The sequence below is a fragment of the Mauremys mutica genome, chromosome 2, assembly GCF_020497125.1.
Source record: "Mauremys mutica isolate MM-2020 ecotype Southern chromosome 2, ASM2049712v1, whole genome shotgun sequence".
Classification (NCBI taxonomy): Eukaryota; Metazoa; Chordata; order Testudines; family Geoemydidae; genus Mauremys; species Mauremys mutica.
In genome coordinates this window covers 269,209,520-269,233,150 of record NC_059073.1, presented here as the reverse complement: position 1 = coordinate 269,233,150, position 23,631 = coordinate 269,209,520, and the positions used below count along the sequence as shown (strand labels likewise).

The 23,631-nt window shown below is 44.3% G+C and overlaps 1 long non-coding RNA gene across 1 annotated transcript in view; it reads right to left on the bottom strand.

Moving 5' to 3' along the window:
* Nucleotides 1–23,631, bottom strand: part of LOC123363630 — a 134,276-nt gene that overhangs the window by 11,630 nt on the left and 99,015 nt on the right. The window contains exons 2-4 of the long non-coding RNA XR_006576838.1: nucleotides 13,888–13,962; nucleotides 13,072–13,216; nucleotides 2,569–2,751 (exon numbers count right to left, since the gene is read on the bottom strand). This is a non-coding gene — a long non-coding RNA (uncharacterized LOC123363630). The remainder of the gene's footprint in view (nucleotides 1–2,568; nucleotides 2,752–13,071; nucleotides 13,217–13,887; nucleotides 13,963–23,631) is intronic.

Genomic DNA, 23,631 nt, shown 5'->3' with positions numbered 1-23,631 from the left:
TTTCTGTGTGATCTTCAAGTCACAATTTCTCTGTCTCACTTCCCCATCTGTAAAACTGGGATAATAATAACAATAAAACTACCTTACCTCAAAGGACTAATGTGAGAATAAATCCATAAATACTTGGGAGGCATTCAAATACTCTTATGATGGGGACATCTAAGTAGAAAGAAAGAAATGGTTACAATATCCTGGCCTGATGGAGATGAAAAGGGGCTTTCTGAGACACTGCTGCTCTCTGATCATCTAACAGCAGCTGTGGACCCAACAATACCCCAAGACTGTGAACTCTAGTAGCAAACCCAACCACACTTTCAAAGGGGAAGATATAATCCACATCACATCTTCTGGTTTCCAGTCACCACAAACTTATCTACATAAACCTTCAGACATCTAACCAGAATTTTGACTAACCACTGCCCAAAGCATCCAACAACACTGACTGGTTCTATAAAAGAGATATGGAGTTACTGGCACACAGCAGCCAATACTGACCTCCCAATGGCCTCATATGCTCATTGAACAGAACAAGAGAAAAGATGAAACCTTGTTGAACATCTCATGACAGTGTCTTGGGGGGGGAGGGGAAGGAATCACCCAACCACTCTCTGGGAATCCTCTCAAGTGATTAAAAGAAACACTCAAAAGCAGTCCCATCCATTTTCATTGCATTATGCAAGCAAGTCAATAGCCTTACATGATCTATGGTATGAGAGGCAGCTGATAGATCTAACAATATCACCAGGAACACCTGACTAGCATCCATTACCAGAAGATGATCATCTACCATTGATTTCACCACCATTTTTGTGCCAAATCCAGAACCAGACTGATATGAGGCAAGTAAATCTGAGGTATCTAGGTTCTCAGAAATGTTCTCACCAAAATCTTCCCTATACTTGTAACCAGAAACAGGAAATTATATATTATATATTCATCATTTCTTAAGTAAAGATCACACAACAATTTCTTTAAGAAAAGCTAGCAACCTGTTCTCCCTAAGAAAAATGTTGAAAATCTCCATAAGCATAAGACTTAGAGTCTCCCTTCTGGTCTTCACCATCGAGGAAAGAGAAGGGCCTGAAAGGCAGGTTTGGAAAAAAGGGTTGGCCCCCACAAAGTAACCAGAAATTTCCTCACAATGGGAAGAACTTGAACCAGCTACCAAATGAAGGCAGTTTGGATTAAGCATGCTGTGCACCATTCAAACAAATCCAATTTTGCAGATGCAATGTTAGAAGCAAATAAATGTTTCTTTTCCTGCCATACAGCCCTGGCATTAAACTCCAAATTTCTTAAAGATGCAATCTGTCAGATTCAACATAAGACTTCCAACATTGGCTCTATAATCATCTCTCCCGCTTCATCCATTGCAGGTCATCTGAAAACCCAAGTGATATGTGAGAACAAAGCCAGAAAACAGGACACCTAGGGCACGCTATTTCAATGGCTGTGGAGAAAAGTTTGTAAAAAACCCTACCACACCTCAAGAGAGTGGTCCATCAAAGGAATAATCTCTTCCCTCACAGCCTTTTGGACATTCTCTGGTTCCATTAACTTCTGTGGGTGGACCACTGAAACTCTGTGCCATAGAAACACCTTAACGCAAAAGAAATGTTAAAAAATACTGGGTTTGATTACAGATTTTTTTCCCCATTCTTGATCCCTGTTATGCGAATGCATGGTTTTCTTAAGTAGTTCCGTTTCCTCACAAACACTACTGAACAGCTTCATTTTCCCTGGTGACAATTTTAGGCACAAGAAAGGCAGATAATCTCTGAAGTCAGAGACTCTTCTAACCATAGAGTGGCTTTCCTCCATGGCATTCAGTCACAAAGCATTACCATCAGACTCCAGTTAGGAAATAAGTGGGAATCCTGGTGCCTGGCTAGTGTGTCAGGCATTATCTACTGATTCCAGAGATTTTACAAAAGACAAGAAGATGAATGATGGGTCTGGGCTGACAGTCTGGGGCCTCTTTGTGGGTTGCTGGCAGGGAAATCAAGTCCAGTTCCAGTAATCCATGGAGGCATAAGTGTTTGTAGCCTAGGCTGAGGGGTAGAGAAAAATGTTAAGGCGCGTAGGAGACCAGAGGGCAGAAAGTTTGTGCTACTCCCAAGGAAAGGTCTAGCTGTAATGACTCACCAGTAGAACCTATTGCAGCACTAGTGTTACCAACTTAGAGCCAGCTCCGGATGACATGGGAATCCATGGGCTGGATGTTGGTGGTGAGAAAGGCTGTCCCTTTGAAACAACTCTCCTTGTGCTCGATGGTGGCCAAAGAATCCTTGCCATTCATGACACATGAAGTAATTGGCTGATTCTAAATATCTGTCCATAGGGCCACAACCAGAATTGTCCAAAGAAGGGGGCCCAGAGCTCTCCCTCCCCTGCCCTGCACCCAGACCCACTCTCTCTCCCCTTCACTCAGCTCTACATAAGTTCTACCTCCTACAGCTCCGTTCCCAGCCCCACAGTCTTCACCCCACATTGCACCACTCCCAATACCAACGTCCTGCACCCAGCACCACAATCTCCGTGCCCCATGTCAGGCTGAAGAGCACCCACCTGAACTGTAGCCAGGCAGTTCTGGGAGCCCCAGACTGCATCGTTCTCCTCCATCTCCACTTCATCAGGAAACACCAAAAGCCCGGATCCAATCTTTCCACTCTCCTGGGGAGTTCCTGGTGCTCCATGCTCCACTTCTCCCTCAGGGCTGGGGATGCCCAGTACCCACGGGTACCAGAAGAGCTGCAAAGATGAGCAAAGCCAATCAGGTACCCAGGATCACAGCACCACTCAAATTTGGCCCAGCTGCCCCTCCATCATGACAGAGATTGACACGGTCACATGTCCAGCTCCAGAAAGAGGCCCCCATTGTATCCCTGTCTGTCCACTGTATTACAACTCCATGTGTCTGATCAGCCTTTCCTGATGGAGTAGAGAGTGACAGATATCTCCTGTATTCTATGCATGTGCTCCTTATCTTAGGGATCATTGCCTGCCCTGTAACCAGGCTGTCTGTCATCTGCTTTCAGAGATGAATACCACAATGGTTTCATGAGTTAAAAACTGGTAAGTACATGGTAAGAAGGGGTTAGGCATTGCTGGTCACTTGCATCATGCAGTGTCCTGCTCTGCAGTGACAATCCTTGCTAGTTGTTACTACACAGATACAGGAAGCAGCTTCTTTTGTTTACATTTCATTTTCTACTTTCTTTTCAAAAGAGAACTGCAGATCTCAACCAGAAGAAGAAGGGCTAGGGTCCAATGGGGAGGCAATGAACAGACCTCAAGGCAGACGATATTCTTTAAGCATTTGAGACTCCAAAATCCCTAACAGCCGGTGATGGGACACTAGATGGGGAGAGATCTGAGTTACTATAGAGAATTCTTTCCCTGGTGTCTGCCTAGTGGGTCTTGCTCACATGCTCAGAGTCTAACTGATGTCATATTTGGGGTCAGGAAGGAATTTTTCCCCAAGTCAGATCAGCAGAGACCTGGGGAGAGGGAGAGGGTTGTCTTCCTCTGCAGCATGGGGCATGAGTCACTTGCAGGTTTAAACTAATGTAAATAGTGAATTCTCTGTAACTTGAAGTTTTTAAACCATGATTTGAGGACTTGGGTAACTCAGGCTGACTTTAAGGGTCTATTAAGGAATAATACACCAACGCATGTGGTCAGACTAGATTATCATGATGGTCCCTTCTGACCTTAAAATCTGTGAGCCTACTTCTTACTTACTATTTTGTACAGGACAATTTTTTCAGATTTTCATGTATGCCTAAATTGTGACATCAACCAACTGGACAGCAGGCTGTTCCCTCAGACGCTCTGGAAGGGATTCCCTCTTGTCATAGCCCACCATTGCTTTCTAACTTTAGCTACTGAACATTGGGCAGCTGCTTTTTGATTTAATGTCTGTCGTATCTTGGCCCATCTAGCCCAGCATCTTGGGGGTCAGCGCCTTCCTGCAGGTGGGAAGACAAAATGTTCCTTGGACAGAATAAACACAGTGAGGAGCTCCATTAACAACATCAGCACATTTGGAGAGCCTCCTGCAACCAGCCATTGCCGCTCTCAGAGTTAGAACTCTCACATCATTGGTTGGGGGTGCATTTTTCACACTGTCCGGGGACAATTGGTTGTGTCCAGCCCATTGCAATTCCCAGTTCACACCATGACTGCGGCTCTTTTCCAGCACTCATGTTTTGTGAATGTTCAAATGTCTTGTGCACTTATTTCCCCATATGAACATGCATGGGAGTCTGTGCCCATGGTTACACATGCACTGTTGAAATTTTAGCCCCTAAACTCTTGTAATGTGAAACTCACTTAGGCCTGGTCTACACTAGGCGTTTAAATCGGTTTTAGGAGCGTAAAACCGATTTAACGCCACAACCGTCCACACTAGGAGGCACCTTATATCGATTTTAATGGCTCTTTAAACCGGTTTCTGTACTCCTCCCTAACGAGAGGAGTAACGCTAGTATCGGTATTAACATATCGGATTAGGGTTAGTGTGGACGCTGATCGACGGCATTGGCCTCCGGGAGCTATCCCACAGTGCACCAGTGACCGCTCTGGACATCATTCTGAACTCGGATGCACTGTCCAGGTAGACAGGAAAAGCCCCGCGAACTTTTGAAATTCATTTCCTGCTTCCCCAGCGTGGAGATCTCATCTCATCAGCACAGGTGACCACGCACAGCTCATCAGCGTTAACAATGCAGTCTCCTGAGAATCGTAAAAGAGCCCCAGCATGGACTACACGGGAGGTACTGGATCTGATCGCTATCTGGGGAGAGGATTCAGTACTAACAGAACTGCGTTCCAAAAGACGAAATGAAAAAGTATTTGAAAGAATTTCTAAGGCTATGACGGATAAAGGCCACAGCAGGGACTCAGTGCAGTGCAGAGTGAAAGTTAAGGAGCTCAGACAAGGCTACCAGAAAACCAAAGAAGCAAACGGAAGGTCAGGGGCAGGTCGAAAAACATGCCGCTTCTATGCTGAGCTGCATGCAATTTTAGGGGGCTGCGCCACAAGTACCCCACCCCTGATCGTGGATTCCGAGGTGGGGGTTGTAATCTCTGCCATGGCTGAGGATTATGCAGACGGGGAAGAGGAAGATGAAGAAGAGGAGGAAGACCTAGCAGAGAGCACACAGCACTCCGTGAGCCCCAGCAGCCAGGAGCTTTTTATCACCCTGACGGAATTACCGTCCTCCCAGCCCTCACAAGCCACTATCCCAGACAATGACGCCATGGAAGGGACCTCTGGTGAGTGTACCTTTGCAAATATCAAACATTTTTTTTTAAGCAAGCCTTTTTTAATGATTGATTTGCCCTGAGGTCTTGGGATGCATTCGCAGACAGTATAGTTACTTAGAAAAGTTTGTTAACATGTCCAGGGATTGAGAGGAAATCCTCCAGGGACATCTCGATGAAGCGCTCCTGTAGGTACTCCAGAAGCCTTTGCAGAAGGTTTCTGGGCAAGGCAGCCTTGTTCCGCCCACCATGGTAGGACACTTTACCACGCCATGCATGTAGCAAGTAATCAGGTATCATTGCGTGGCAAAGCATAGCAGCGTATGGTCCCGGTGACTGCTGGCATTCAAGAAGCATCCGTTCTTTATCTTGTTCTGTTATCCTCAGCAAAGTGATATTGTTCAGGATAACCTGGTTAAAAATCAGGAATTTAAGTAAGGGGGGGGTGGCCATTTTTCTACTGGGTTCGTGGACTGCATCAGCTTAAAAAAAAACTTTCCTGCACGTAGCGAAGCGGGGGGAGGGGAGGAGTGAAATGCCGATGATCTTTTCTGTGTTTGGTCACCGGCGATCTTCCCCAAGGCACCAGCCACGCAGTGGGTGGGGGGGGGGAAGGTTGTTGATTAGCAGGGAGCTAGCGTGGTATTAGCCATGCGTTGTTGGGGGGGAAGGGTTAAATCACTACAGAAGCCGAAAGACAGTGGCTTACCATGGCCGCATGCAAGCTGAATTATGATGCCTGGACCTGCGTCTGTGAGATCTGTAACTCCAGAGCTGCAGGCACTCACTATTAAGATGAAAAAATGCGACCTTGTAGGGAAATCACATGTGCTAGGTGGTGAATACTGCTGTTCACTGTGAAATAGTATAACCATTGTTCTGTAAAATGTATCTTTCTAAATATTTATCTCCCTCATGCAGCTGCAAATTTTTCAACCGTCCCTCCTCCATCCCAAAGGCTAGCACAGATAAGGCGGAGGAAAAAGAAGACGCGAGATGAGATGTTCTCGGATATTATGGAAGTTACATGCAATGAAAGAGCTCATCTGAATGAGTGGAAGGACGTGGTTTCAAATTACAGGAAAGAGGCCAGTGAACGTGAGGACAGGAGGGACAACCGAGATGAGAGGTGGCGGCAGGAAGACCGGCAGGAAAATCAGCGGTGGCGGCAGGAAGATCAGCGGTGGCGGGATGCAACTCTGGGGCTGCTGCGTGATCAAACTGACATGCTCCGGCGTCTTGTGGAGCTTCAGGAACGGCAGCAGGATCACAGAGTGCCGCTGCAGCCCCTGTATAACCACCCTCAACCCTCACCATGTTCCATATCCTCCTCACCCAGACGTGTAAGAACGCGTGGGGGGAGGCTCCGTGCACCCGCCCACTCCACCCCCGTGGACAGCCCAACCAGAAGGATGTCGTTACTGTGAAACTTTTGTAATGGCCTTCTCCATCCCTCCTATCCTCCTCCCAAACCACACCCTTACTTCTCTCCCTCTTTTTATAATGAATCAATAAAGAATTCATGCTTTTTAAATGAGAGTGACTTTATTTGCATAAGTAAGCTGTACTCGAAGGGGGAGGGTGAGTTGCTAACAGGGAATGAGTCAGTCAAGGCGGGGTGGGTGTTCATCAACAAACACAGCAGTCACACTGTACCCTGGCCATTGATGAAGCTCGTTTTCAAAGCTTCTCTGATGCGCACCGCTTCCTGGTGTGCTCTTCTAATCTCCCTGGTGTCTGGCTGCGCGTAATCAGCGGCCAGGTGATTTGCCTCAGCCTCCCACCCCGCCATAAAGGTCTCCCCCTTACTCTCACAGAGGTTGTGGAGAATACAGCAAGCAGTAATAACATAGGGGACATTGGTTTGGCTGAGGTCTGAGCGAGTCAGTAATGTCCGCCAGCGCGCCTTTAAACGGCCAAATGCACATTCCACCACCATTCTGCACTTGCTCAGCCTGTAATTGAACAGATCCTGACCACTGTCCAGGCTGCCTGTGTATGGCTTCATGAGCCATGGCATCAAGGGGTAGGCTGGGTCCCCCAGGATAACGACAGGCATTTCAACATCCCCAACTGTTATTTTCTGGTCTGGGAAGTAATCCCCTTGCTGCAGCCGTTTAAACAGAGTAGTGCTTCTGAAGACGCGAGCGTCATGAACCCTCCCTGGCCATCCCACGTGGATGTTTGTGAAACGTCCCTTGTGATCTACCAGTGCTTGCAGCACCATTGAAAAGTACCCCTTGCGGTTTACGTACTGGGTGCCCTGGCGCTGCGGTGCCAAGATAGGGATATGGGTTCCATCTATCGCCCCCCCACAGTTAGGGAATCCCAGTGCAGCAAAGCCATCCACTATGGCCTGCACATTTCCCAGAGTCACAATCTTTCGTAGCAGCAGCTTAGTGATTGCTTTGGCTACTTGCATCACAGCAGCCCCCACAGTAGATTTTCCAACTCCAAATTGATTCCCGACTGACCGGTAGCTGTCTGGCGTTGCAAGCTTCCACAGGGCTATCGCCACTCGCTTCTCTACTGTGAGGGCTGCTCTCATCTTGGTATTATGGCGTTTCAGGGCAGGGGCAAGCAAGTCACAAAGTTCCATGAAAGTGCCCTTACGCATGCGAAAGTTTCGCAGCCACTGGGAATCGTCCCACACCTGCAACACAATGCGGTCCCACCAGTCAGTGCTTGTTTCCCGGGCCCAAAATTGGCGTTCAATGGATAGAATCTGCCCCATTACCATCAGGATCTCCAAAGCGCAGGGGCCCGCGGTTTGAGAGAATTCTGTGTCCATGTCCTCATCACTGTCATTGCCGCGCTGCCGTATCCGCCTCCTCCTCGCCTCGGATTGAAGGTCCTGGTTCAGCATATACTGCACGAGAGTGCGCGAGGTGTTTAAAACATCCACGATTGCGGTATGGAGCTGAGCAGGGTCCATGCTTGCTGTGTTATGGCGTCTGCACAGTTCACCAAGCAAAAAAAGGCGCGAAACGGTTGTCTGCTGCTCAGGGAGGGAGGGGTGAGGCTGTACCCAGAACCACACGCGACAATGATTTTTGCCCCATCAGGCACTGGGATCTCAACCCGGAAATGCCAAGGGGCGGGGGAGGCTGCGGGAACTATGGGATAGCTACGGGATAGCTACCCACAGTGCAACGCTCCAGAAATCGACGCTAGCCTCGGACCATGGACGCACACTACCGATTTAATGTGTTTAGTGTGGCCGCGCGCACTCGATTTTATAAAATCTGTTTTACAAAACCGGTTTATGCAAATTCGGAATAGTCCCGTAGTGTAGACGTACCCTTAGTTTCAGGGGGGTTTTTTAAACTGAAAAGTCTTCCCAGGTCTATCCGTCTCCTGAGCTCTGCAAACCTTTTGAGGAATACTGCATCCAGCTGAACTGACCAGGACTGATTTACAAGTCTGCATGCAAAGCTTGTAGTTCCACATGATTGTGTAGCAAAACTGAGTTAAACTTTGTGATTTTTGACTTTGAGTTTTTGGATTCATTTGAATTCTTAGGGGATCGGAGGAGGCAAACGCACATAGACCGGACATGAAGGAAAGGCGGTCAGAGACTCCCCCAAACCCAAAGTACCAAGTGTCACACAGCTATCAGATATACCTTTCTCTTTCACAGCAGGAGAGCAAAGATATCCAAGTGACCCGACAAACCTGGAAATACCTGCAGGGAATAAAACAAGCTTGCCAGCTGAATTTCATCCACTACTCAAGTGTCAAAGAAATAGTAATTTACAGGCTAGTCACAAAGTGGTAAAATCATTATAAAATAAATCCCCCAAAGTTGTATTTGCTCTTCTACCAGCATTAGTGTTTAACAATTTTAACTCCAACTATGTGAAAAGGGTGGAAAGAGAGAAATTTCTTGAACTCAGAAGACAGTAAGGCCTCCAAAAACACCTGGCTATCTTAGCTTGGCTCAGCACATGCTAGAATCCTTTTACTGGTCCCAGAACATCTTAAATTGTTAATACCTTTGCTAGCATAAATTTCCCCCACCCATCTTGAACAAAGGCCTCTGCAATTCTTCTATACACCCTTACCTCCATGGCCTTTGCCCCCAATTTCCATTCCCTCGCTGAAAAAACAGTTTCTCCTTAAAGTTGTCTCCAGTTTAAATATTTCATTATAGCTTTATCTCCCAAACATCTTACATACAAATGAACAGCTGGATTTCTAATGCTTTCCTTCCAGCAGAGAAAGGGTAGTACAATAATATTTGGTTAATGATAATATCTGGCTAATGAGTCGGTCTTCTGCCACATTTTAACTCTCAGCTTTTATGTAATTCAGCAAAGGAAGAATTTTTTTCCTGTTAGTTTGCAACTTTTCAAACAAATTACAGCAAATATTACTCATGTCTCACTTCCTAAACCTCACACTTGTAACTGGAAAAAGATATGAGGGTGAGAGAGGTTGATCTAGTCATTTATTAATGACAGGGAGGTTCAGGCTACATCTATTCAGTGGGGGAGTACATTGAAGCAGGTTCCCTCAGTCCTGCAAACAAAAGTTCTCTGATTGTTCACATTTGCCAAGTAAAGGTTCCCTGGTCAGCTGCCTGCTGACAGCCATTGAAAGCCAGTAGCTGAGGATATTGTACTCTTCTCAAGGCACATTGAGAAAAAACATTGTTACTCCACAGGAAAGATCATGACATCTGTAACTAGCAACTAAAAGGGCACAGCAGAATCAGTGGGAAGTGTGTATTCAGTCAGGTCTCTAATTTATACAGTTACATAAATATATGATTTATGAAGGGCTTTTTGAGTGCTTGCATCTCCTGCAAACATTAGTTTGATTCAGCAATAATGGTTCATTCTCAGGTTATTGTGCTTTGCTACATGCTAGATCTATTGTGCTAGAGATTTTGTAAAGGATATTGTTAATATAACTTTGAAAGTTAGGCACAAAATGTTCATGCAATTGCTGTGGTTGCATACATTGAGTGCAACTGGCCATTTGATCTTGCAATTATTGTATTTATATACAAAGCACAGTAACTGCCTGCACAAACAAGGGGTAACATTTAATATGCAAGTTTGCATTCATAAGTGCATATTTCTAGATCTGAAAATCAGGCCATCTGTATATTATTAGGTACATCATTTGGGAATTCTAAACTAACAATTATGGTTAGTATTTATTTGTACTATAGTAGTACCTCAGAGCCCCAGTCATGGACCAGGACCCCATTATGCTAGGCGCTGTACAAAAAGCTAACAAAAAGGTGATCCCTACCCTGTTTATTTTAACTGCCCCCACAATATGAGGAGTTGGAAGTCATTCTATCAGGTAGTACTGTGACAAACCCTATAGATTACCTATCAGTAAATGTGGCTTTAGAAAGGTAACTTCCGTTATATCATTCTGCATGGACCTGCATTCTCAATGTCTGCAGTATTAACAGTGTCCATACGGATGTAGAGAGGCAAACAAGCATTCATTATTTTGTAGAGTTGCTCCCATGCTCTCCTGACCCCATACCTCACTGGCATGTGCAGGGTTGGCTGAACTTGCTTAGTAGTTCTCTTCCCCCACCCTTATCCTTCTACCCCAGTTCTTCACACATAGGGTATGTCCCCTTCATCTTTTTTTCCTCTCCATTTGGCTGCTCAGAACTCCCTTTCCTGGCATCCTCTTCCACAAGCTTCCCGAGTCTCTCATTGGATAGGAAAGGAGGAGCTAAGGGGAGACGCCTAAACAGTTGACAAAGGGAAGGCGCAGCAGGAACCCAAGCAACCCACATCCCCCACCCTGGCTAGACATCACAGATACAGCAGAGAAAGCCAGAGCCTCTGAGTCTAACAGAGGGATAATAGGAGGGACTCAGGCAGGGTGGTCAGGGGCTGGGAGAATGGGAGAGAAGCAAGAGAATGTCATAGCAGATGAGTAAACAGGGGAAGAATGACATCCCCCAGAGGGTGGAGAGAGCAAGTGGAGTACCAGGGAGGATGTCTGCATTAAATACACAAATAATGTTGAATTTCCAACATGAGATGGTCACATACAAATTGGCAGGAGGTGACTTTCCCTAATGGTTTAAAAATCAGATGGCATCCCTGAAAGCAGTCCAGGACATTTATTTTAAATCTCAAGATTTGTAATGCAATCTCATTATTTTTGATGGGATGGGAGGAAGAGACGTCTAACCTGATTTCTAAAGGTGAGACATTGGCAGATAATATAGGCAAATAAAAAGACATCGACTGTTGGCACTTTAGTCTAGTGGACTGAGTTCAAGCTACGTGACAAGAACTTCAGGGTACCGTTCATGGCTCTCTTGTGAAAGCCATGACTTTCTGTGTCATTTCTTCCCCATCTTTAAAACAAGATAATAATAGTTACTTCACAGAAGGATGCATTTAAAAAAATTTGTACATGATTTTGAAAAATTAAAGGACTGCACACAGTGAGTACAACTTCTTAACAACTGCTAGATACAAATGTCTGCAGTAATGTCCTGGTCTGGCCTCCACTGGGTCATATCCTGAGAGGTGCTGAGAGCTCTCACTGAACTTAATAGGATTAACAGGTACTCAGCACCTCTCCGTTTTTTACTAGAAGGGCCTAGTCCTAAAAGGCACTGGGCACCCCCCATCTTTCACTGGCACTAAGCCCTGGTCTACATTACGAGTTTAGGTAGAATTTAGCAGCATTAGATTGATTTAACTCTGCACCTGTCCACATGACGAAGCCATTATTTTCGACTTAAAGGGCTGTTAAAATTGATTTCTGTACTCCTCCCCCGACGAGGGGATTAGCACTGAAATCGACCTTGCCGGGTCTAATTTGGGGTAGTGTGGATACAATTTGACGGTATTGGCCTCTGGGAGCTATCCCAAAGTGCTCCATTGTGACCGCTCTGGACAGCACTCTCAACTCAGATGCACTGGCCAGGTAGACAGGAAAAGGCCCACGAACTTTTGACTCTCATTTCCTGTTTGGCCAGCATGGCAAGGTGCAGGTGAGTGCAGATCTCATCAGCATAGGTGACCATGGTGGAGTCCCAGAATCGCAAAAGAGCCCCAGTATGGACCGAACAGGAGGTACGGGATCTGATAGCTGTATGGGGAGATGAATCTGTGCTATCAGAACTCCATTCAAAAAGACAAAATGCCCAAACATTTGAAAAAATCTCCAAGGGCATGAAGGACAGAGGCTATAACAGGGACCTGCAGCAGTGCCACGTGAAACTTAAGGAGCTGAGGCAAGCCTACCAAAAAAACAGAGAGGCAAATGGCCGCTCCGGGTCAGAGCCCCAGACATGCTGCTTCTATGATGAGCTGCGTGCCATTCTAGGTGGTGCAGCCACGACTACCCCACCCCTGTGCTTTAACTCCGTCAATGGAGTAGCACGCAATAGGGATGCGGGTTTTGGGGATGAGGAAAATGAGGAGGAGGAGGAGGAGGTTGAAGATAGCTCACAGCAAGGAAGCGGAGAAACTATTTTCCCTGACAGCCAGGAACTGTTTCTCACCCTGGACCTGGAGTCAGTACCCCCCGAAACCTCCCAGACCTGCCAGGTAGAGAAGGGACCTCTGGTGAGTGTACCTTTATAAATATTATACATGGTTTAAAAGCAAGTATGTTTAATGATTAATTTGCTCTGGCATTCGCGGCCAGTACAGCTACTGGAAAAGTCTGCTAATGTGTCTGGGGATGGAGCGGAAATCCTCCAGGGACATCTCCATAAAGCTTTCCTGGATGTACTCCCAAAGCCTTTGCAAAAGGTTTCTGAGGAGGGCAGCCTTATTCCGTTCTCCATGGTAGGACACTTACCACACCAGGCCAGTAGCACGTAGTCTAGAATCATTGCATAACAAAGCATGGTAGCGTATGGTCCCGATGTTTGCTGGCTTTCAAACAACATCCATTCTTTACCTCTCTGTGTTATCCTCAGGAGAGTGATATTATTCCTGGTCACCTGGTTGAAATAGGGTGATTTTATTAAGGGGACATTCAGAAGTGCCTATCTCCCATTTATGTCCTCCAGGCGCCTCTGACCGACCTCACCGAGGCTGACCAGGAGCACACGTGTCTGCCCAGGCGCCCCTGACCGACCTCACTGAGGTTGGCTAAAAGAGCACCCTGGAGATGAAGATGATGGCTACCAGTCATAATGCACCATCTGCTGCCAAAAGGCAATGAGCTGCTGCTGTGTAGCAATGCAGTACCGCATCTGCCAGCAGCACCCAGGAGATGTACGGTGACAGTGAGCTGAGCGGGCTCCATGCTTGCCATGGTATGTCGTCTGCACAGGTAACCCAGGAAAAAAGGCAAGAAACGATTTATTGCCGTTGCTTTCATGGGGGGGGGGAGGCTGACGACATTTACCCAGAACCACCCGTGAGAATGTTTTTGCCCCATCAGGCATTGGGAGCTCAACCCAGAATTCCAATGGGCAGCAGACTGCGGGAACTGTGGGATAGCTACCCACAGTGCAATGCTCCAAAAGTCAACGCTAGCCTCGGTACCGTGGATGCACTCCGCTGACTTAATGGTCTTAAATGGAGACATGTACAATCGACTATTTAAAATCAGTTTCTAAAAAATCAACTTCTATAAATTCAACCTAATTTCGTAGTGTAGACATACCCTTAGTGGGAGCCCAGGGTGGAAGATCTCGCAGAATCTCTCAGCACTTCAGCAGAATCAGGCCCTAGGTCAGGTCTGAAAAGGTTTTGGAATTTTTAATTTTCACACTTCTCAAGCTCAGTTTACATTGTCTGGTTTTCTGTCTTTCAAATCAAGTCAAAGTCTTACTTTTGGCTCATAGGGATTTAAGGAGAAACACGACCTTCTTTCATTAAAAACTCCTCCTTATCACAGATCGTCTTGATTTGTGTTATTCTGGTAACAGGGGGATCATGTAACCAGGAGTGTTTATTTTCTATCAGGCAATTAAGGTTCAGAGATATAGCCGTAATTCTATGGGCTTACTTGCAAAACTATGTGCTCACTTACACCTGGACTCAGATGGGCCTGGGCAGTCTGGCACCAGTTACCAAAGCTATTTGTATATGAACTTATCAAGGGCTCTGTGAGGGCAAACAGAGACTATTCAATCAGGACCTGCAAACTTTGGCTGTATAAACAAAAATCTTATCATTTTTAGAAAAACTATTGATTTTTATATCATGTTCCTCTTTCCCCCGACAAATTAGAAAGATGTAGCACTGAAGGCTCTGATTACAGAGAAAAGCAGCCCAAATGCAATTTCTAAAGCAGACTTTTATTTTCTTTTTCTTCTGCGATTTCTCTGTCTGCTTAATTTTTTCCATATCAAACAACTGCTCACCTGAATTCACTTCTCTCTTGATCTTAGCACCTGTGCAGAATACTCAGATCTAATTGCCTAGACATGAGACTGGGTGAATTCTCTTCTCTGAGGGTGTGTATAAACCTTCAGGGTAGGAATATCAGGATAGAACACAAGCCAGGCCACACAATGACCATCACACACTTGTTTGCTAGGCTAAACAAGCCAAACTCTTTCAGTCTCCTCTCATAAGAGAGGTCCTCCATTCCCCTGATCATGCCAGTAGCCCTTCTCTGAACCTGTTACAGGCTTCTTGAAAATGGATGACCAGAATTGTACACAATATTCCAAATGTGGTTTTACCAGTGCCTTGAACAATGGTATTAATGCATCCATTATCTACTGGAAATACCTTGTCTGATACATGCTAGGATCACATTTGTTTCTTTGGGTTTTTTTGAACAGCCTCATTACATTGGCAGCGTATAGTCATTCTGCGATCGACTAATACACCCAGATCTTTCTTCCCCTCTGTCATGACAAGCCTCTAGCTTATAGTAGAAATTTTTATTAGCCCCTAAAAGCATGACCGTGCACTTTGTACTATTAAATTTCATCCCATTTCTATTACTCTTATCCTCTGGGTCATCCAGTTCTTGTATAATATTCCTGTCCTCTATATTGATGATGCCTCTCAATTTTGTGTCATCAGCAAGTTTCATTAGCACACTCCTACTTTTTGTGCCAAGATCATTATTGAAAATAAAGTCCACTAGTAACCTCCCTCCAGCACGATAGCTATCCTTTCAGCACAACCCATTGTCAACCACAGTTCTTTACCTAATTTGTAAAGCCTGTACTAATCCCTGTCTTCTCCGGTTTAACTACTAATTTCCCATGTGGTACCGTGTCAAATGCTTTACTGAAGTCCAGATAGATTAGAACTACTTAATTTCCCTTGTCTAAGAAATCCATTATTTTTTCCAAAAAAATTCCCAGCTAGTGTGGTACAATCTAATTTTGGTAAACCTGGGTTGTGTTTTACACCCTTTTCCATTTCTCTCCATTTCTTTAATCATTCTTTCAATCAAAATGTGTTCTAAAGTCTTGCATACTATTGAGATCAGCCTAATGAGTCTGTAGTTGCCCAGATCACTTTCCCCGCCTTTCTTATATAGGTGCTACATTTGCTAGTCTGCTCATCTCCATTCACACTTACCATCCCCAGCTGATAGACTTAGAAATCCTTGCTACCAGACTTACAATGTCATGTGCCAGTTCATTCAATATTCTGGGATGGAGATTATTCGGTCCCCCTGATTTGAGCACATTAATCTCAGAGTTTTATTTTCCCTTTAGTATGTGTTCATTTCCATTTCTATACACTCATACCTATTAGCCATCCTGCTGTCCCCACCCACCATATTCTACACTAACCTTCCTTACTGAAAACTGAGGCAAAGTATTAATGTAATGTTTCGGTCATACCTAGATCATCTTTAATGTCTACCCTGTTCTCACTGCATAGCGGACCCGCTTCTTCTCTTCGTGTTCACTTTTTATTTATGTAGATAAAGAACCTTTTATTATTTGTTTTAATTTCCCTTGCAAGCTCTAACTCAGCTTGACTTTTGGCAATTCACACTTTATCCCTAATTTTTTTTAACCTCCAAGATGTAGCTTTCTTTGCTGATCAGTCCCGTCTTCCATTCCTTGTAGGCTCTCTGCTTACTTGCAATATTCTTTTGAGGTGTTGATTCATCCATTTAGGCCTGCAGCCTTTCCCTACATGTTTTTCCCATTGCTTAGGATTTTTCCCATTCCAGGTAGTTTTTGAACCTTTGAATAAAGAAATTCCCAGCCTCCTAAACATTTAAGTCCCTCAGCTCTTCAGTCCAGTTGACTGCACATACTAGTTCCTTCATTTTCCTAACGTCTCCCCTTTTGAAATAAAAAACGTTAGTTACTAACCTGTTTTTTATTATCCTTTCATTTAATTTAAACTGAATCAACTCAATCATTTGATCCAAAGTTATTTTCAATGTCCTCACTACTTACTAAAACCAGATTTAGAATAGCATTACCTCTTGTTGGCGCAATGACTATTTGGTGAAGACATCTATCAACTCTTACATCCAGGACCCTATCATTATTAGCAACATGTGATCTGCAATCTATATGTGGTACGTTAAAGTCTCTCATAAGGACACAATTTCTGTTAGTATTTATCTCTTGAATAATACTAAAATGAGCCATATCCAAATCTAACCCTGGTGGTATTTAGCAGACCTCTAACACTCCCCAATATAACCTCTTATACTGTCCTTCCACATAGAGATGTTGACACAAATTGATTCTGTTTTATCAGTGCTTTCACTTATTTCTTTACAGCCTACCACATGATTGATGTACAATGCTACTCCACCACCTGTATCTTAATTTCTCTCTTTCCTGAACAGTGCATACCCTTCAATACCTGTATTCCAGTCAGAAGTGCTATTGTTCAATGTTTCTGTTATGCCTATATCCAGTTTCATGTCCTGCATCAGTAATTATAGTTCCTCCAGTTTTGTTTCCCAGGCTCCTCGCTTTAGCATACAAACATCTCAGTTGTTTCTCTCTGAACTCACCCAATTTCCTAGCCAAATTAGGTATAGTCCTTTTGCTATCCATATGCCTAGCTTCTGCTGTTCCTTTATCCTTTAAGTATCAGAGGGGTAGCCGTGTTAGTCTGGATCTGTAAAAGCAGCAAAGAGTCTTGTGGCACCTTATAGACTGACAGACGTTTTGGAGCATGAGCTTTCGTGGGTGAATACCCACTTTGTCGGTTGCATGACATGCATGACATGCATCCGACGAAGTGGGTATTCACCCACGAAAGCTCATGCTCCAAAACGTCTGTCAGTCTATAAGGTGCCACAAGACTCTTTGCTGCTTTATCCTTTACTGTATCCTCATTTACTTCATTTTGATCTTCCTGTGAATTAAAACCAGACCTCTCCCAACTTTCCCCCTGCATTTCTTAGTTTAATGCTCTTCTTAGCAAACCTGCCAGCCTAGTCCCAGAAGGATCAATCCTTCGACAGTCTTTGGCAGTGAGGACTGCCAGATACTAGAATGAAAGATTAGCAACCTGTCCCAACTGGAATCCAAAATCTAAACACCCCCTAACCTTGGAACTTTCAAAATCTGAAGTTGGCCCTGAATCCAAATGTTGTGATTAGGCCATTTCCCTGCAATGGGCCAAACAACATCCCTGTTCTGAACACCTGAAAGATTTGGATTTGGAAACTTAGTTTTAAATCAAGTTTTTGTGGCTCAGGCCTGCCTCAGCTATCTATTTTTCTCACTGGGTTGCTGAGGTATGCGTCTCCTGAATGCACTAGCCTGTAACAGAAGGCTGAGATAGAGGGAAGCCTGTCTTAGATTCTGCTAGGTAAACAAAGCCTTGTGGGACAGGAGAGAGTTACATAGAGAATTGGATGACTAACAGACTGTTTACAATGCAGTCTACTGATTGCAAGAATGTAGCATACCAGTGTGACTGCTACTGAGTGGAGCAAGTTCTTCCAGTAAAAACATGATGCCAATTAACATTTATCCTGGGCTGACAAGGCTGTTTCGCATGTAGTCGGCTTTACTCTCTGTGAGGCTGCAAGCGCTGGAGGTTGTCCAAGATGAGCGAGTTGTCTGATACATAGTTACTCAGTCAATACAACCAGCCTCCTTGTTCTATATTCATCCAAGCACTCCTAATTACGAAAAGAATGAATTATACTACAAAACGTATTTTTAAAAACCTCTTGAAGAAAGTGATTTTTTTTCTCTTGTCTTATCGCCCAAGAAAAGACTTAATAGAATAAATATCAATATATCCTCCTACACACTGGTTTTTCTCAGCTACATCTAATCTCTCACACCTGTTCAGACTCATTAACCCTTAATGTCTGACAGCATTTTTACAATCTCTCGTGAAGGCAGACTTTAATTAACTCAATTAACAGTGCAGAGCATGCAGCTGAAAATACAAAGCAGGGTACAATCTTTTAGAAATGTATAGGTGCCAAATTATCCTGAGTTCAAACTACTCACTTTTCAAGGACAGATACAGAGTTGGCCAATGACCCCCTTTTCCCCAGGTTAACAGCCAACTCCTGCTTATCCAAGTTCTTCTACTGACCTCAGACAGAGCTCATGGAGGAATAACAGCTGGTTGAAGCTGAACCCAAGCAAGATAGAAGTTATATTGCTGGACAGCAGAAAGCACTTTGAAGAGTTTTCAGCCAGGGGTAGTCTCCTTCAATTGAAGGCACACACCCACAATTGGCCAGTTCAGTCCATAGCTTAGGAGTGCTGCTGGTTTCGTCACTGGTGCTAAGTTCTCACATAGCAGCATCTGCATGTAATGCTTTCTACAATCTCCATTTGGCAAAGAGAATCTATCCCATCCTGCCAAATGACCACCTGGCCTTAGTTATTCACCCCTTTGTCATCTTTCGGCTGGACTACAGTGAAGCAATATACCTGGCCATGAAGCCTTAAGCGTTTAGGAACATCTGGTACAGAACACCACAGCACGTCTCCTCAGCAACACTGGCTACCACAAACACATCAAACCTGCTCCCTACACTGTCTTCCCCTAGAATATGGAATCAAGTTCAAGGTCTTGGTCTTTATCTTCAACGTATTCCCTGGCGTGGGCCCAGGATAGCTAAAGATCATCAGGATGAAGACCGTGGTCAACAACCTTGCTTCTCTGGCACAGTGCAACTTTCTGTAATAAGGGTAAAGCTCATCTGTGCAGGAGATAGAGCTTCTTTCAGGGGCCAATCTGAGACTGTGAAATTAACTTCCTCAGGAATGATGGACCATTGCAAACCTCACCACATTCTGCAGGCCACATTTCTTTGACATTGCCTTCTCTAACAAACATATAGCAACATGTGCATATATTTAAACTCCAAAACAATATGCTTTGCTGTACACACTTTTCTCCCTGGAGAGAGGATGAGAGAATGAACCAAATATCACAGTTGCCTAATGCACTGCTGAAAGGCACTCTGAAATTATAGAGATGAGTGCAATATGAGGATCTAGATAGAAAAAGAGAAGAGAAATGAGATTAGTGGGGTCTAGCCCTAAAGGTAAACTGCTTATCCAAAAAAGAAGCATCTCCTTTGAAGAGATGAGAAATGGAATTAGGTTCATCACAGGAATAATACGGATGTAGTTTGGATTGTCCATATTTTAACAAATAAATGGCCTGGAAGAGAGGCAGAGCCTAAACTACTAGTCACAGGAGCTTAAAGATACCACAGGGTTGGGCATGGTACAAGAAAATAGACAGACAGACACATCTAGAGAACTCAAGAAACTTCAGACACAAATGGAATGATAACTGCCATATCCAGATTGGTAGGGAGCAGTAGTGCATTGTTACTGATTCAATCAGAATCTTTTTGTAACGATCAAAAGACAATTTAACTGGGTTAGGGACGTGGGGGGAAGGAAGGGCTTTAAGATGAAACAGGATTACACAAGGACAACTATTCTTAAAACCTGCATTTAAAGAGTTCAGGGGCAGATTCCTATTTGAACGTCCTCCAGGTCATACCAACGAAGATAACGAGAATGGAAGTGTGGGGCAGCTTATTAAAATAGATCAGCACACAAGCTTTTTATAAAAACATGACTGTCTCTGACGTTAAAGGCCATATGTCACTTTCAGCTGTCGGTATCAAAAAGCAAGACTCTAAAAGCCCCACTCCCTTAAACATAGCGACATCATGCATTTCATTTGGGGGACGACCCCTTGGATCAGATTATCTAAAGAGCTGAGAACTGTTTGCTCTTCACAAAACAGAACTATAGAAGTGAATTGCATGTCTGACGCTTGTGTGGGGCAGGGACCGTCTTTTTGGTTTGTGTTTGTACAGCGCCTAGCACAATGGGGTTCTGGTCCATGACTAGAGTCCCGCAGCACTATACAAATAAAAATAATGCAAGTGTTTTCCCAGGTGAAATCCCGGACGAGCCCCCGCTTGTAAAAGTCAGCAGGCGGGATGGAAACTGGGGCCTCTGGAGCTTAGAGCATGAGTCTCTACCGCATGAGCTAAAAGCCAACTGGCTATTAGCTAAGGCTGTAGAACAGACTCAATCTCTCTCCGTAAGTGGTCTCAGTGCCACTAGATGAGACAGAATACCACACCCGGGAGGTGTGTGGGTTATACGTGTGCAAAATATCTCACTGGAAGGTAAAGCTAACATATAGGCCCAGATCCTCAAAGGTATTTAGGCTCCTAACTACCATAGATTTGCCAGAGCAAAACATTGAGAAATTTCATTAAAAGAAGCCTGAATTGCACAAACTGTCAGCAAAAACTGAGGAATGTCCCTTCAAAATGCCACAATGATAGCAGATTTGTGCCACCTGATTACATCCTACTATTGCAATACAAAAGTAGAACTGAGCAGCTTTGCCTAGCCAGTATCTGCCGTACACTCAAAGATATTTAAATAGTAAATAGGGGAAAAAATCACTGCTACACCAAGAAAAAAATAGCTTCATTTAATGCTACTTCCGCAGCAGATTTAAACAGGGAAGGGGCTACAGAGGGAAACTAACTAGAATGGAGTGCTCCAGAGGCTAGCCCTTAGTCCAGCACTAGGAAGCAGAATCCAAGAGGTCTTATTAAGGTTGTAACAAAATAAGCCTTGTTTTATTGCTTCGGTTAGTTCAGTCTGCTACATTACTGTTGTTCAGACACTGTAGCACAGTATATTAAAGTAAGTTTGCAAAAGCCAGCCAGCTGTATTAATATAGACGGGGAAATATGCAAAACCCTTGATTTTGAGTCACAGTACTTTTTTTATGTGACTCCTTTCCCACAACCCATTCTTATAGATCCTGTTCTCAGACATTATTCCCAACCAAAGCCATGAGCCAAGCCTCACCCCTCAGCAGTATACCCACGCCCATAATGGAACCCAGGGCTCCCTTTCCTTTGTGTAGGCACATTGGTGTCAGTGCCCCTCCACTCCCAGCATTTTTGGGTGTCATGTTGTCCCGCTCCTCACTCCTGTACCCAAACAGGGATATGTGCTGTGTTTATGTGACCTAGGAGTCAATGAAATACACAAAATAATTCCGCTAATACAGTCCACTTAGAAATGGAACTGGTACTAGTGGAATTTTTGCCAAAGGCAAAAAATAAACCACTCATTCTGTCCTCCCACTCTCTTCCTCCCTAACTGCATAAAGATAGTAATTCTGTCTCTGAAGACACATATTTATATAGACACACACACACACACATATATATATATATATATATATATATAGTGTTAGAGAGAGTTGGCACTAATATATGGACTAATAATATATATATATATTAGTGCCAACTCTCTTTAACACTATATATATATATATCAGTGGACTAATAAAATTAGAGACAAGTTCAAAGAATTGAGCACAAAGTATTCAGTCTAATTTGTTTGTTAATGACAAACAATCAGTAGCTTTGTCAATAACTAGGTCTTGTTTAAAGAAATGAAAATTATGGCTATTGCACTGAGGTTTGTGTTAGAAGCTGAAAACAGCCAGGTGAGGTTGGCATAACTTTGGCAAAACAGAAGAGGCGGTGGCAACCTGACAAGGGGCAAGAGAGGACAAGTAGGGGGAGCGTTGAACGGCCTTACGCACAAGTAGTTTAAACTTAAATTCAAATGAGCAGAAGACATTTTGCAGAAGTCACCCACCCATAATATACATTTTCTAAAAGCTCTGAAAATTGACCTTGGAAACCAAAAGAAATGTATATTTACAGGGACTTAAGGGCTCGCTGCTGTTAGATTAATTTTCATGTGCAACTTCAATGTCCTTTTTTCTTGCTGCGTAGACCTTCTATGAGTTTTCCAGATCCCATTTACAGTGATCTTCCTCATTTATAACCTTCACTGTAGGTAGTTAAATGTGAACAATGACACACAAGAAAAACTAACTCCATATCACTCAGGGGGAAAACATCTCATGGCCCCCTAGCATGGGAGACACTTATAAGGAATCATTACTCCATGGAAGGTATTGAATTTCATTTCCCCCTCCAGTGCTTTGGCAAATACAGTTTTCCATATTTTAAAGGAAAAATCTAAGAACTCCAAATTTTGCAGCCAGTAGATCCTGACAGCCTTCTGATAGCTGAATAATGGATGCTGCTGCACTGTTTACATAGCATGGATGAGGGGAGAAAGGGGCCAGAAAAGCAAAAGGATTTCACATCCTTGTGTGGATGAATAGCAAGAGGGGAATGTCCTTTGTTTCAGCAGTCTGCAGAGTGTATTTGAAAACAGAACTTGGTGCCACATAAGATTTACAGTGGTCTGCTTTATTCCCCTCTAACAACTGCTGTTAATGCAATGACTGCATTCTGTATAAATGAGCCAGAGTAAAAGCATGATCCTGCCAGGCCTTGCTCCAGTACAGTCTTCACTCTCACAAATAGTCCCACTGACATTAGTGTGAGCATTCACATTAGTAAACTGTCCATGTGAATAAGGGTTTGCAGGATCAGGCCCTAAGACTGAGTCAGCTGTGGTTTAAGATGCCAGCAGGGGCGGCTCTAGGTATTTTTCCGCCCCAAGCACGGCAGGCAGGCTGCCTTCGGTGGCTTGCCTGCGGGAGGTCCCGCGAATTTGGTGGCAGCCTGCGGGAGGTCCGCCGAAGCCGCGGGACCAGCGGACCCTCTGCAGACATGCCGCCGAAGGCAACCTGCCTGCTGCCCTCGCGGCGACCGGCAGAGCGCCCCCCGTGGCTTGCCACCCCAGGCACGCACTTGGCGTGCTGGGGCCTGGAGCCGCCCCTGGATGCCAGACACTGATTGATTACCCAGTCTATTGTTACTAACAAGCTCTGCTCTGTATGCCAACCATTCACTCTTCATTCCATTAGCTGGGCATTTAGTGAAATTTCATTGAGGCCTTGCAGAACTTTTCTACCTGTTTTTTTTTTAATTATTATTTTTTTCCTAAATCCTCTGATAAATAGCTGCAGGAACTCATTTCTTTGGCTCATTAAAAATCAC